The 16,375-nt window shown below is 37.5% G+C and overlaps 1 long non-coding RNA gene across 3 annotated transcripts in view; it reads left to right on the top strand.

Annotated features, from left to right (window-relative positions):
• The window catches only part of LOC120308904, a 45,427-nt gene extending 31,335 nt beyond the window's left edge, over positions 1-14,092 (top strand). The window contains exons 1-4 of one of the 3 annotated variants that reach the window (XR_005556954.1): positions 10,406-10,545; positions 10,662-10,829; positions 11,737-11,885; positions 12,133-14,092. This is a non-coding gene — a long non-coding RNA (uncharacterized LOC120308904). Of the gene's footprint in view, positions 1-10,405; positions 10,546-10,661; positions 10,830-11,736; positions 11,886-12,132 lie in introns of those variants that run through there. The other 2 variants (XR_005556952.1, XR_005556953.1) reach the window with 2 other exon arrangements.
• Positions 14,093-16,375: the final 2,283 nt, after the last annotated feature.

Below are 16,375 nucleotides of genomic sequence, written 5' to 3' on the forward strand. Positions count from 1 at the left end.
ATAATAATAACAACAACAACAACAACAACAGCAGCAGCAGCTTTCTGACACATCTTTTTTTAAACAAGTTTTATTAATTTTCCCTTTTTACAAGACTTCAGGTATTTAAGGAAGCAACATGGTGGTTGGGTAATACATAGTCCAATAACATGCTTATCCATACATATATCAGTTTATATCATCAAAGATTTCCGCTCTGTTTCCCTTAGTTATTATACCAAATTAAAATTAATAAATTGCTAGTTATAACTCAATCATTTAAAACATTTATAAACAACTTTTAAATTATATGTCTCCAGATCCTGTTTTTGACTTTTGTCTAGTTTCAATTACAATATTCCAGTTGGCTTAGTGTCCAATAATGTTTAAGTTTCGGATAACCCATGGTTCCCTTAGTTCATGCAAAATAATATCATGTCTAAAATACACTTATTATTTATTCCAGTAGATTCTTAGTTTATTTCACAGTCATATTCTAATTCTTATTCTAATATCATCGCTTACTCATAATATAACCTTTATCCTCTAAATCCATCTTTCATTTATAATTCAAAACAATTATTTGACTAACTAATTTATTTCCCTTATAGATATAAATCTTAAATGTTAAATTAAATAACATCTTTTAAAATCTTCTTATCTCATTACGAAGAATTTAAAGCTCTTCCATTAAATATCACATAAAGAAAACCATTTTAAATCTAACTCTGGCCTTCCTTTTGTGCCAAGCCAGCTTCCATAAAAAAGCTTTTAGATCCTCAAGTGGCTTTCCCTTCATTCCTGCATATATCATTTGAATCAGGGGAGACCATCCAATCATCAGCCTATCAAGGAAGCCAGTCCCTTCACAATCATTGAATTGTTGGCCAAATGGTTTAGGTCTCGATATTTGAGTTAATGCATTTATCATATGTTCTTCTTTTGGTTTCAGGTGGTTTAGATGAAAGGTCATGTTCAGTGTTGTAGTTGTTTTTGGATCATCTGGGTTGTCTAGAATCTCAGTATATTGTGTATGTAAATCCTCTGCACGTTCCATCTTAGCATTACTTTGTTGAGTTTCTGTTGTTGTAGTTGTAAAGTCTTTAAGTGAAGTCAAAGTTTGGGTGTCGGAGTTCTGAGTAGATTGTAGCTGGCATTCTTTAAAATCCTCTTTGTTATTAATTCCTTCTTCTTCTATTGCTTTTTGGGATGTAGATTCATCTAATGAGTTTGAAGCTGCGTTTTGTAGCTTTAAAATGGCACGTAAGTCTTTCATTCTAGAATTCACTAGCTCAGTGGCCTCTAGGATTTTTCCGAGTATAAGGTTTTACAACATGAAAACTTGGTGCAATGCTTTAGAAAGATGGAAGAAATTAACAATTATGTTTCATTGTTGTATTTAGTTATTTATTACAAATTAAAGAACACAATCTGCAACTTTGTTAACTGATAACTCACAAGAAAATAAAGTTACAGCTATTACCTGCAATGCGGAAGCCAGTGTTAACAAAAGCTGTGATTTTAAAGCTGCAGAAACACTGAATGTGTTTCGACCTCCTGTTTAGTAATGGTCATTTCACTTTGAATTATAAGGTTCTGCCTATTGCTTTACTCTTCCCAAATAAGAAAAAAAAATCATAGGAAAGTCTTAAGAATAACAAGAAACTACATATTCAGTCAGGCATTGCTCACGTGCACGGTTCTGTGTATCATGCACACATTCATACATGTATTTATATGTGCATGCACACACTTGCTCTAATATGAAGCTGCAGAATTTTTTTAAAACAGGTCATTCCAAATATCCCTTTAATTTAGGGATTGAAAATATGAAATTTTGAATATTGCCTTTGGATAGTTATATTAATCAATACGACTTTCATTTCTAATGAAATTTGCTTAAAAGATACCTCACTGAGAGATGGCTAGTATTTATTGTCATCTGCAGAATTTAGGCAAGAATTTGCTTAGTGTAATCCAGTAAAGGAGGGTTATGGACATAACAGCTGCTTTGTTGGCCTGGAATACATTTATTTAATGAGACACTTGAGATCAATTGGGATTAATCAGATAATATCCATTTAATTGGATGTGTGTGTGTGTGTGTGTGTGTGTGTGAGAGAGAGAGAGAGAGAGAGAGAGATATGGAGGGGTGGAGACCCATACACCAAACACAATGTTTTAGTAATTAACATTTTTTTCAGAATGTTACAGTACCTATGAATGTTCAAAGGTGACAAATGAGAAAAAAAGTATTTAAAAGAAAATGGCAATCAAACCAAATAAAACATTTAATGTAATTTATATAATTAATTGTATATGGGGCCTGACACTGAGTCTGCAAATCTACGGGTATATGAATACATGGGTAATATTAAATTCAATGACAATAAAAATTAATGAGTCAATAGAGGTATATATTATTCCCCAGAGCGATGAGAAGCAAATATGAGAATACATTTAAGTTAGCTTCTGTTTTGAAACTGTTTCCAGATTTTGTGCTTGCAATGAAAAAGAAAATGAAAACTTGATTTTGTTTTTGTTAATTAGATAGATTTATTGTTATAGAAATGGTTTGTACATACTATTTGTAAAAGCAAAAAGTTGTGACTGTAATGTTGTTATCTTCTCCTGTGCTAAAGAGAGCGAATGTTGGTGCCTTTCTCTTTTCTTTTCTTTTTTCCTTTTCCCTCCCCCTTTTTCTAGTTTTCTATTACTTTTTGAATCTTTCTTTGTATTTTATATTTTGATAAACTAATAAAAATTATTGGAATATTAAATTCAATGAAAATTATATCCTGAGTTGAAACTCAAATACTTTAGCCACCTAATGAGAAGGAAGAACTCACTGGAGAAGGGCCTAATACTGGGAAAGATGGGGGGCAACAGAAGAAGGGGACGACAGAGAATGAGGTGGCTGGATGGAGTCACTGAAGCAGTAGGAGTGAACTTAAATGGACTCCAGAAGATGGCAGAGGATAGGAAGGCCTGGAGGAACGTTGTTCATGGGGTCGCGATGGGTTGGACACGACTTTGCAACTAACCACAACTAGTTTATACAATAGAATTTCTGAGTTTTTCCTTATGTTTCCTTATTCATGACTGATATTGTAAAGAAACGAACTGCAGCATTTATAAGTTCACCCTTCAACAAACATTGATAGAAAATAGTCTGTATAACAGCTATTGATCAGCTGCAATGTCTTTTTTCCCCTTTTCCTTTGCTATTTCCACTTGTTGCCAGCATTTCCTTTGATTTTAGTTAATTATTATCTGTCCATAGTTAAGACACTAGAAACCTATGCTTGCTACCATGAAATTCTCTGTATAAATATTAGGGAAATCCATTATCCTTTTGTGCTTTTATCTACATAACAACCCCTTGCCTACTTAGCTAGCCTTTATTAGCTATTTCTCAGAGGAAATAGAAATCACATATAGCTGGTGTAAACAACATGCTGCCCCACAGGCAGTACCAAGAATAGATTTCCACAGCCTGCTTCCCATCTGGCAGAAGGTACATAATACGACTGTGATCATAGTTCATCAGTAACATGACCAGATGGGATAACAAGTCAGAGTAAACCCCTAGAGGCCAGGACAAGTCATTGCTGTTTCCATTTTTCAAAGAGGTGGTGATTTTAATCTGCTGAAATAAAATCAGTCAAGAGTCTTATAACCTAATAAACCTTAAAGTAGCTTATTAGAGTGTATGGAACTGTGCTGAGTACATCCACTTTATTAGATATTTGCATCTGATGAACTAGATCAAGGTTCTCCAACCCCCGGTCCATGGACCAGTACCGGGCCGCGGCATGCCAGCAACCGGGCCACACAAACAAATAAAGCCCCATCTGCGGGATGTGGGCAGCACACAAAATCATGCACCCTCAAGTCCGCAGAAAAACCTCTGTCCTCAGAACCAGTCCCTGGTATCCAAAAGATTAGGAACCTCTGAACTAGATAATAATCCACGAAACATTATGGAGTAATGAAAACATTACAGAATCCATATTTCTGGGAAGGTTTTGATGATTCACTTGTAGGAAGAGCCTTGGCCTGGAGGCAAACTGTCCTCCCTAACTTGGTTCCTTGTTTTTATGAATTACTTTATAGCATAATTTCAATAATCTTTATGGTATCCATTAAATATGTGATAGAGCCGAGATGGCGCAGCAGTTAGAGTGCAGTACTGCAGGCCACTTTAGCTGACTGTGTTCAGCAGGTCAGCTGTTCAAATCTCACCGGCTCAAGGTTGACTCAGCCTTCCATCCTTCCGGGGTAGGTAAAATGAGGACCCAGATTGTTGGGGGCAATGTAAATATATATATACATTGCTTACTGGTGTACACCGCTTAGAGAGTGCTTGCACTTAAAGCGGTATATAAGTCTCATAACTAAACTAAACTAAACTAACTAAATATACTACTACTACCACCACCACCACCACCACCACCACTACTACTACTAACAATAACAATAACAACAATAACAATAACAACAACAACAACAATAATAATAGAATTGGAAGGGACCTTGGAGGTCATCTAGTCCAACCCTCTGCTCAGGCAGGAAACCCTATACCATTTCAGACAAATGGCTGTCCAGTCTCTTCTTAAAAACTTCCAGTGTTGGAGCATTCACAACTTCTGGAAGCAGGTTGTTCCATTGATTAATTGTTCTAACTGTCAGGAAATTTCTCCTTAGTTCTAGGTTGCTTCTCTCCTTGGTTAGTTTCCATCCATTGCATTCAGATGCTTTGGAGAATAGCTTGACTCCCTCTTCTTTGTGGCAACCCCTGAGATATTGGAACACTGCTATCATGTCACCCCTAGTCCTTCTCTTCATTAAACTAGACATACCCAATTCCAACAACCGTTCCTTATATTTTTTACCCTCCAGTCCCCTAATCATCTTTGTTGTTCTTCTCTACTCTTTCTAGAGTCTCAACATCTTTTTTATATCATGGTGACCAAAACTGGATGTAGTCAGTGGTGGGATTCAAATATGTGAACAACCTGTTGTCTGTTTGGATGCCACTTCCGGAAGTCCATTTTGGGACTGGGCAACAAAAAATTAGCTACCGGTTCTGCCGAAGTGGTGCAAACTGGCTGAATCCCACCCCTGGATGTAGTATTCCAAGTGTATCCTTACCAAGGCATTGTAAAGTGGTATTAACACTTCAGGTATCTTGATTCTATCCCTCTGTTAATGCAGCCTAGAACTGTGTTGGCTGTAGCACACTGCTGGCTCATATTTAAGTGATTGTCCACTAGGACTCCGAGATCCCTCTCATAGAAATGGTGTAGGGTTTCCTGCCCGAGCAGGGGGTTGGACTAGATGACCTCCAAGGTCCCTTCCAACTTTACTACTATTACATATTGAGCAAGGTGCCATATATACTATACCTGTACATTTGGTTTTTCTTGCCTAAATGTAGAACCTTACTTTTTTTACCACTAAATTTCATTTTGTTAGATATAATATAGCACTTAAACTTAAGGAGAAATATAAAAAAAGAGGACCATTCTTTTTTTCCCAGCCCGCAACTGTACTCTCATACTACATTCTAATTATGTACTAATTAGCAGAAAGTAAATCCCTCTGTTATGTGTATGTATGAGATCTCACCACTTTGCTACATCACATTAATTAAAAGTAGGGTACTAGAGGCTAAAACATGCAAAGAGTGGTTGCAGGAATTGGGTTTGTCTAATCTAGTGAAAAGAAGGACTAGAGGAAACATGATTGCAGTGCTTGAATATTTGAGGGGCTGCCACAAAGATGAGGGGTCAAGCTATTCTCCAAAGCAGCTGAGGGCAGGAGAAGAAGCAATGGATGGAAACTAATCAAGGAGAGAACCACCTAGAACTACGGAGAAATTTCCTAACAGTTAGAACAATTAATCAGTGGAATGACTTGCCTCCAGAAGTTGTGGGTGCTCCAACACTGGAGGTTTTTAAGAAGAATTTGGGCAGCCATTTGTCTGAAATGTTATAGGGCAGTGGTTCTCAACCTGTGGGTCAGGACCCCATTTGGGGTCGAAGGACCATTTCACGGGGGTCGCTAAACAATGCAGTCCACCATTTTTCCCCCTTTTCCTTAGCTCTGCTACTCCCTTTTATTCTATTGGCTTTTGAAAGCCAATAGAATAGACTCTCTTGAATAGTCTAATTCTATTGGCTTTCAAAAGCCAATAGGAATTGTCCAGGCTGTCTCTGCCCTGCTGAGCCCGCCAAAAGTCCCATTCTGCAAACGGTGCTGCAAGTTGTCTGCAGCGAAGGCGAGCTGTCTGGAAGTTTCCACACCTCCCTGCTGAGCAACTACTAAAAATGTAAGTAAAAGAGGGCCAGGGGTGGGAGGTGGGAGGCCGGCGGGCGCAGGGAGGGTTGCTGGCGCGCGTGGGGCCTGGCGGGTGCTTACCTCCCTTGGGCTGGGCCAGCTGGTGGCCCAGCCGGTGGTTGGCCTGCGCCATCTCTGCCGCTTGCCAGCTACGCCTCGGCTGGCGCAGGGGGCGGCACCACGTATGTGCGACGCTCCCGGGCAGGAAAAGTCCTTGACTTATGACCGGTTGAGTAGTCTTCGACTTATGACCGGTTGAGTAGTCCTTGACTTACGACCGGTTGGGGTCGCGGCATTAAAAAGGTTGAGAACCACTGTTATAGGGTTTCCTGCTTGAGCAGGGGGGTTGGACTGGAAGACCTCCAAGTCCCTTACAACTCTGTTATTCTGTTATATATTGTCAGCACCAGAACAGAATAAGGTGGACAATTGCTAACGTGAGATTATTTAGTGAACTTTTAGAAAAAAAAAAGATCTTTCAGTGCATTTGTTACAGTATGTTTACTGAATTTAAACCATAACATTATATTCAGAAATATTTCTTAAATTTTTAATATTATTCTGTGGCAGCAAAGACAATAAAATTTATACTGCATAAGATTTTGTAGACTGGGGCTCATCTCACATTAGCTGAAATATGTCCATATACATCCACCTTATTTTACTCTCTCTTTGTATCCACTTTTTTTTAGTTTTGCTTTAATATGCACACACAAAAAGAAGATACAATAATTATAAAAAGAAACAAAATAACAAAAATATATTAGATATACATGGTTAAAATGGGTAGTTATACACATTAAGTGAAATAGAAATAAAATATAATATCTGCTTAGTATTTACTTTATTAATACTGAATCCATTCTCAAAGCACTGATGATGTTACCTAGTTTGATAATGAAATGTCTGAGCTACAAATACCCTCTTCTATCAAAACCTTTCTATGAAGCTCTTTTGTTCAAAAATACTAGCAAGAGAGAATTCTGAGAAACTGAAACATTCTCCATTATTTTTTTATATCAGATTACTCCTTTGGGGTAGGGACTAGTCTGTTTGTCCAGTGCAAGACATTGTTGGCACAAGCTAACTTATATAGTATTTCATTCAAAAATAAGTGGTTACTCAAGCTCTCTATATTATGAATGATATTTTTGTTTTAGTTTGGCAATATCAGTTAAGTAGCTATTTTTAAGCTGGAATAATTGTCTATAATTAAATCTGGGTATACATGTCAAGATTCAAGAAATGTGTCATTTTCCAAATTATGCCATTTCTTCCAATATTTTTGAATGGAATTTGATGTAGCCTCAGCTGAAACAGGGTGAAAGACTCCCCTCTAATAGTAAATAAAATAAAATAAATTGTAAATAGTAGTAAACTTGAGCCCTGGTGGCACAGTGGTTAGAATTCAGTACTGCAGGCTATTTCTGCTGATTGCTGGCTGCCAGCAGTTCAATTCTCACTGGCTCAAGGTTGATTCAGCCTTCCATCCTTCCGAGGTCGGTAAAAATGAGGACCCAGATTGTTGAGGGTAATATTCTAGCTCTGTAAACTGCTTAGAAAGGGCTGTAAAGCATTGTGAAGTGGTATATAAATCTAAATGCTATTGCTATTATTGATTCCATCAACTGTGTGCGATTGCAGAACTGTCACTGCAAAGCAATCATTAGGAGTTATGACGAACTGTGTGAATAAATATAGAATCCTTTTTTTAAGCTAATGAGATGTTTGTTATTATGTCCTCAGATATAATGATAAGATAGCAATTGTACATTAGTGCATGAGCTCCCGTCACAAATCAACTATTGTTTGAATCTCATGGGAGCACCCAATAAATAAAATACTGTATGTCTCTGGCTCTGAATATAATGCAATTCCTCCAACTATCTTTACTTAAAGGATGGTTAATCAAACAATGAGATGAGTTTTTGTTTGTATATCCCATTTTATGTAGCGGCCAGTGCTACCTTCAAACAGCTAGGCATTACCTATGAAAGCGCATCTGTCTTTTTGGACTCATGGCTCCTATTGGAACACCAGGTGGAGTTTGGCTTGAGGTGACTTTGCCCAGCTTTCATTGCTGTGCCTATAGCAAAATCATCTGGTGTATGAGGACCTAATTGCAACTACTCATTCCCTGATTGGACCGCTGCAATGCACTTTATCAGGCTGTGGGAAGAATCCAGAAAAAGAAATATTTTGGGAAATATTAAAAAGGCAGAATATATTTCCCCAAATGAATAATGGAGAAGATCTTTAAAAAGACAGAAACCAGCCCCCAGAAATCAGCCCCAGCCCCTAGGCAGAGGGCAGCTTTTAGAAATGCAAATTCAATAATTCTTTAAGAAAGATTGGAGCCTTCCAGCTAGAAACTGAAGAAATTAAGAAGACAAAGACCTTAAATGCTACATACCCCCACCCAAATTCTATGACAGGACATAATAGGATTAACCCACCAATGCCAAAGGGGCACACTCAGACTCAGGTCAAAGTACATGACAAAGGAAATACGAAGCCTCAAACAGGAACAGGAAACAACCTCAAGAGCCCAGAAGGTATAAAAGCCCACCACTCTGCTCCATGTGCTTAGTTTTTCCAGAACCATCTTTCTGTTTGGCAATCCTCTTCAATAAATTACAACCTTCTTTCTAAAGCAGTCTCCATGTTGTTTATTCCCGGCTTGGATTGGACCCTGATGAAGATTTTTCCTTTAACAGGCAATGTCCTTAAAGACAAGAGCAATGCAATGGCCCACATACTTACCAGCTTCTGGCATTGAGATTTATACACTCGTTCTGCAGGTTCTGCACTAGTTGCTGATTGGTTTCTTAATTTAATTTAAGGGGCATATGTTGACCTATCAATTCCTTCATGGCTTACTACCTAGATTCCATCTGCCCCAACCCTATAGATCAGTGGTTCTCAACCTTTTTAATGCCGTGACCCCCAACCGGTCGTAAGCTGAGGACTACTCAACCGGTCGTAAGTCGAGGACTACTCAACTGGTGCAGCACCATTTGCAGAATGGAACTTTTGGCGGGCTCAGCAGGGCAGAGACAGCCTGGACAATTCCTATTGGCTTTTGAAAGCCAATAGAATTAGACTCTATTCAAGAGAGTCTATTCTATTGGCTTTCAAAAGCCAATAGAATAAAAGGGAGTAGCACAGCTAAGGAAAAGGAGAAAAAAATGGCAGACTGTGTTGTTTGGCGACCCCTGTGAAATGGTCATTCGACCCAAAATGGGGTCCTGACCCACAGGTTGAGAAACACTGCTATAGATATTATAGCTTGCATCCTTTTATATTTGGAGATGGGGGGACTGATAGAGAACAAAATTAGAAACAGCTGCTTTTCTGTGCTTTGCTATGAACATCGTACTTGCATTTTTTTCATCTGGCCTTTAGGAAACTATAGAAAAGGAGGGCATTCCTTTAACTTAAGTCTTGTCATATCTTTTATTTGCTTGTTTGTTTTAATTGTTCTTATGTGTTGTTCTTGTACCTTCCTTGGAGGTTTTATGATGTTATTATTATTGTTTTTGTTGTACCATGATGTTTAAGCTCTCATTACACTGTGTACTTTGTAAGCCACTAACAATAATCAGACTGCAGTGGGGTATAAGTTTAATACCCTAATAAATGATCATTAGCTAATGTGAACAGTAACATGATAAAATACAAAATGGCTTTAAATCTATCACTTCAAGCTCCTTTGGATTACTTAAACTGATTTGAACTTCTCCCATTCCCAAGTTGTCTGCTGCAGTGTTAAATATCGACTGCTTAATGAACTCCTATGTTTACTTCTCATCATATCTGAAAGCAGCCTTTAATATTCACCTCTCGCTTGTGTGAAAGAAACCTGTATTTGCAGCTGAAGAACTGAAGCAAAAATACTAAGAACTAGATGGGGGATTTGCCCTTTAAAAGCTTATGCCTAGTTTGACAAGGGAAACTCAAGAGGAGCATGGAATGGAATTTCAATCACTTGGACTATACGTCACAGTACCAGACTTCTTTTATCCTCATTCTTTTAAATCTGAAATGGGACTGGGATGGGGGGGCAGGGAAAGAAGCAGAAAGAAAGAGAATGTAAAGCCATACAAAACTGATTGGATTAAATTATTATATAACTTGCATCTTTTATCTTGCTTCTCAACCGATGTCTTTCATGTTTCCTCAGTCTGATTTCTGCTTTCCTAACAATCACCAGGTGCTGTCTTGGTATGAAAAAAATATTGGAACTTTTTTTTTTTTTTGCTTTGCTTTTATGTCTTATGAAAGAAGTTCTTCAAGATGCCAAGTTCTGAAGCTTTTTATTTGCTTATTTCAAACTACAGATGCTTTCAGAGAGATAGGCACCTGGCCTGTTACAGTGTAATGTGACCTTCAAGTGAAGAAGCAGTTGTGCAATGATGGAACAGTTTGCCCAGTTCCTGTCCTGAGATACAGTCTTCTGAGTAAACACCCTGAGGATCTGGACCAAGCATCCAGAAGATTATCAGGAGGTATTGTCTGCAGTATCTTGCTCTCTTTTTTTCTCTTACTCTCTCTCTCTTCTGTTCATTACTAGCTCTATGTTCCCTTTTGTTTTCCTCTGAAGGACTTCTGATGGAAGTGTATTAGTAAAAGTCTATGAATTAACCAACAAGAAACACAACTCCTGAATGAATTCTGTAATTAAGACATGTTCCCTGACTCTCCAAAAATATTTCCCCTTACTTGTCTCCAGTACAAAATAAATTATAATTCAGTTTCTTCCTGACAACAGTAATATATGTGCTAAACTCATATATAGATAGATCAGCCTCCTAACATAGATACACTTTAAAGAAAACATAAACATATAATGCTCTTTTGTGGTCAGAGATTTTATCTATAAAGATGTCTTATTCTGAAGGAAATAGGGACATGTCCACCAGAGCTATTGGTTGTTGGAATTATTCTTATTAGATATCTTTTTCCAGATGGGTCTCGTCTTTTGATGGTCAGTCAAGCTGAAGGAATATTACTTATTTTGGCTTGGTTTAGTTAGTTTGGTTCTTAAACTTTGAGGAATGATAATGAGGAACAATCACTTAATAATTAGGCTGTTCCTCATTATTATTTTATTTTTGTCAGCTTGTCTTCTGTTCTGGAGCTGGCTCTTTAAAAGTCCTTTTGACTAAAAACAAAATACCCTCTGTTTGGACAAATTAAGAAAGGGAACCTTTGAGGGTTGGGGGGGGGGGCTGAAGCCTCAGATCTATTCTGCAACTGTGATGAAGAAAATAATAATAATATGCAGGGCTCTTTTTCTCATAGAACACCCAGAACGGAATTCCGGCACCTTTTTTGGATGGAACCTTGTAGGGTAGGCAAGGCGGGTTGTATGACGTGTGTGAGTTCCGGCACCTTTTTTTTTTTTTTTTTTAGAAAAAAGCACTGATAATATGAAAATGAAGATGTGCATTGCCATAAAAAGGAAGGGGTCAACTTCTTTTCCAAAGGGCAGGAGAAGAAACAACAGATGGAAAGTAATCAAGGAGAGAAGCAATCTGGAATTAAGGAGAAACTTCCTAACAGTGAGGACAATTAACCAGTGGAATAGCTTGCTGTCACAGGTTCTGGGCGCTCCATCACTGGAGATTTTTAAGAAGAGACTGGACAGTCACTTGTCTGAAATGGTATAGGGTCTCCTGCTTGAGCAGGGGGTTGGACTAGAAGACCTCCAAGGTCCCTTCCAGCTTTATTCTGATTGATTGATTGATTCCTTTGTAAATATAGCAGTCTTTTAGTCATCTTGTTCTCCCTTTTCATATTTCCCTGCAGGATTGAAAACATCAAGAAATGAGCTACGTCGCAGCAGGATGGAGGGAAAGAGAGAAGCCAGGCAGGTCAGGGCAAATGAAACAAAGATAGGAAAAATATATGAAATAAATACAACTTATGAACATTTTGGAAGGAGCACGAGCCAAGAGTGAAGAAGGTAGCCTAGGAAGAGAAAAAAAATCAGCAGTGTGATAAAATAACATTATAAAAAAAAAGGATCAGTTTATGGGCCAAGTTGAAGGTTAGAAGAAATAAAACTGGAAGATATTAAAATCATCCTCCTCTCCATATTTACTGGTCCACATTGTTTTACAAATTTCTGTAAAATAGAATCAATAATCAGTAAACTGCAAATGTATAAATAAGTCATCTCAAACTCTTGTTGATTTCTATCACTTCTGTATTATAGGAAATAGTACTTTGGTTTCACATCTAACACTATCCTGGATTTACCCTGATGCATCAGGTTCTGATCTAACACCATTTGTCACCAGTTGGTTTCCAGGTTCTTTCCCAATTTGGTGTGGACAATATTTTTGGAACCAAATCTTGCTATGTCTAGAGCAGGTTGAAGACTCATTGAAACTACGACAAAGAGGACAAAAGCATTAGCTAGGCATTTACTCAAGTGTAAGTAGCTATATGGGGAGATTGTTTTTATTTATATTTTCATAATTAGTCAGATCATCTCAGTAGCACTAACATACCTGAAATATTTGTAGGAAGTTAGAATAATATCTCGGTTCATTTATCACAGACTGATGGAAAATATTCATCCAAAATATTCATTAATTAAGCTGATTATATCAATGCCGTTGACCCGAGTTTGTTATTCATGGTGGTTATCTATTTATTTATTTAATCTATAAAATTTACATAAGGCTGCATGACTCCATAGCAACAGACTCCACAAGAAACTGCTTTATTGATGGTAACAGAATCTTAAAAACTAGGCTGTATATTTTCTCCTTCTTTTCTCTTATACCACAGGGAGTTAGGATGGAACCAGTTTGAGTTTTTTTAATACTTTCCTTTTTTCTCCCAGGCTTAAATCATATTTTTCTATAACTATTGTTGCACAGTTTCTCCAATGTTTTCTCAGGGCTTTCTGTGTATAATTGGTGCCTTCAGCTGGCTATAGAGAACCAGGAGGGCAGACTCAAAGCAAATATTAATATATTTTTTTTTGCAAAAATGAAGAGAACAGGAGCATTCTTTAAATCCTGAGAAGGTAGACAGTATTAGAAGACACTCAGGCTGACTGTCTCCTAAATCCCTGGATATATAAGATAGTGGAGGAGAGGCACAGTTCTATTTGAAAGATTGAGGCAGATCAGATCAGGAAATACATTCTTCAAGAAGAACAGAAACATAACTAATTGAGATAGACTATAATAACAGAATCTTCCAAGTCTAATTCTGGTCCTCCTCACAACTGGTGTACAAGATGAGGAGGCTCTCTTGGTTGTAGCTGCCATTTGCTCTTTCATCAAGTCCAGGAAAACGAAAATTCACACCAGTTCCAAATGGGGAAATGCTACTCCATCCAGGACAAGATGAAAAATCACTGTGATCAGGTAGCCCACCTACTCAGTCTTGCTAGGATGGAATCTGAGTTTGTTTTTCCACATCCAGACCCTCCCAACCTCCACACATGGGGACAAGCCCTTGACAACATCAGCATATTGATGATGCCTCATCCATGCCATCGGATGACCTCTACCGGTGACCTCATATAATGTTAAACAGGAGAGATGAGTATCTGGAACAACTTCATCCCTTACATTGGTGGCAGATCTCATTGCTATAGTTTGCTTTCTACAATTATCATTTCTTTTACAGTTAATGATTTTTTAAATGTAAATTGTAAATAACATATGGGAAATTAAAGCTTGGGAAAAAAGTAATAACAGGACATTGATTGTATATAAGGATTGAATGCAAACACAATTAAGATATGTATAAGCTAAAAATTATTGATAAATGTAACAAAGGTGGTTTTACCTGATAATAATAAGAACTATACTAGCCTAATATGAGATAGTAGATATTAAGGGAAAAAGAGAGGAAATATCTGATGTTGTAACTTGAGATTTGTACTAAAGATTTATGTATGTTATTGAATTATTGATTAACCCAGTCACAACATTGTTTTTAAATGTTTAATTGTAAAATTAGAAAACTAATAAAATATTATATAAAAATAAATAAATAACATATAGAGAAGAGAAGGAGCAACTTTGCTGTGTGTCTGCTTCTTTGGTGTAAAAAGAGTGCATCTATTTTTTTTTTTTTTTGTGGGGAATTAACTGGCCTATTTCCTTCTCATATTAGTGAACAGATAGCAAAATCAGTATGACTCTGTGCTGAGAGTAGTTCATAAGCTGGTTATTATCCTTTGAAAAGGCAGAGAAGAAGAAACTGTAATTTAAGGTGCCATATAGAGGATATGTAAGAGATACATTATGAAATAACAAAGATCTTATATCAGGCTTTTTTTTAAAACAATATATCGGATATCGGATATCTTTTAAAAGCTGTCAAAATTGTACATTTTATGCTAATAAATTCTAAAGTTTAACTATGTGCCATGTGAATAGGTTCTTCCATTAGTGTGCCCTGAATCTTCCAACATTCTCTGCAGGGAAGCCTGTGAATGGTAGAGTTATTAGAATGTGACCCAAAAAATTGTTTCCATCTACTTTGTCAAACCATGCGTAATTTTTATGCAGACCTGGGTAGTAATCTGAATGGTTTTAAACTGGGAAAACTAATTTAAGGATACACAATATCTCTGAATGGTCCATATACAACAGAAGGGTTGGATACAAATATTTATGTAAAACTAAAATTATATTTATTATTTCATGTATGCTTCTTAATTAGAGTGGTTTGGAAATATGACTGGGAAGGCATTGCTGCCATCATATCTCTCCTTTGGGCTTTCCAGAGCGAGCCAAGGTGGTGCAGTGGTTAGAATGCAGTACTGCAGCTACTTCTGCTGACTGCCGGCTGCCAGCAGTTCAGCAGTTTGAGTCTCACTGGCTCAAGGTTGACTTAACCTTCCATCCTTCCGAGGTCGGTAAAATGCGGACTCAGATTGTTAGGGGCAATATGCTGGCTTTATAAACTGTTTAGACAGGGCTGTAAAGCATTGTGAAGTGGTATATAACTCTAAGTGGTATTGCTGTTTCTATTTTCCTGGTCACTATAGGAACAAAATACTTTGGTCCTCCAGCACGGCTCTTACATTCTTGTGCCTGCAATTGTTGCTTTAGCAGCTACAGATTACATGCTCTAATGGAGCTGTCGGTGTGCTGTCAAGACCTCCATGATCCCTATCTGACCAGGCTTTCTTCATCCATGAGACAGATCTCCTTTAGCACTGGAATGCATTTGTCAGTCAGAGAAACCAACAATTCATCTTGGACTCTTCTCTGGGAACAAATCTTTTTTTAGGTGGGGGTTTATACAGAGTTCCCAAAGTTCATATCTGAACTTTTCCGAAGAACTCTGGGCTCTAACAGCCCCAATGCAGGCAGAGAAAGTGAAGAAATATTGATCCTGACTAGGCTGAATTTCAGGTCTTTAAACTAAATAATTCATAGCCAGTTCCATGATCAATGCAGGATCATTTTAAGTGTCCTTCTCCCAGCAGCATCTGTGGAATTGTAAGTGTACAAGTATGCAAGAGTCTTATAGTATCTTTGGGGGAAAAAAGGACTCTCCACTTTTTTCATCCATTTTCTGCACTTAGGAAGATTCTGGCAAAAGGATAGGAACATCAAGGAGGATCAAAGACTTCTCTTTATTATGATTGTTCAAGCTCTAGCTAGTAAGCATTACTCTCAACAATGTGCGGATTTGTAGGCCATCATTAACCCAGCCATATTATCATCCTATAAACATTGTTTTATACGTTAACTCTTTTCTTTCTTGGTAAAATCCCAAGACAGAAGCCAAATGCTATTTCTTATCAATGGGGGTATGTAGATGTTTGTATGTGTATACAGTACACATATGCACACATACCCACACATACCCAAATGAGGGACAGATATTTTCAGTCAGGCCTGCTTTTTTTTCCCCACTGTCTAATTACAATGTATTGTAGGAGAAGCAAGTCTTTTTACATATGATTTTCAGCATAGGATTTTGTATTGGCTACAGTTTCTTTCCTGACTTTGATAACATACAGTTAAAAAAGCAAAAGCACAATGATTTGGCTCTGCTTCAATGGTTG

The sequence above is a fragment of the Crotalus tigris genome, unplaced genomic scaffold (assembly GCF_016545835.1).
Source record: "Crotalus tigris isolate CLP2741 ecotype Arizona unplaced genomic scaffold, ASM1654583v1 scf7180000017961.1242950, whole genome shotgun sequence".
Classification (NCBI taxonomy): domain Eukaryota; kingdom Metazoa; phylum Chordata; class Lepidosauria; order Squamata; family Viperidae; genus Crotalus; species Crotalus tigris.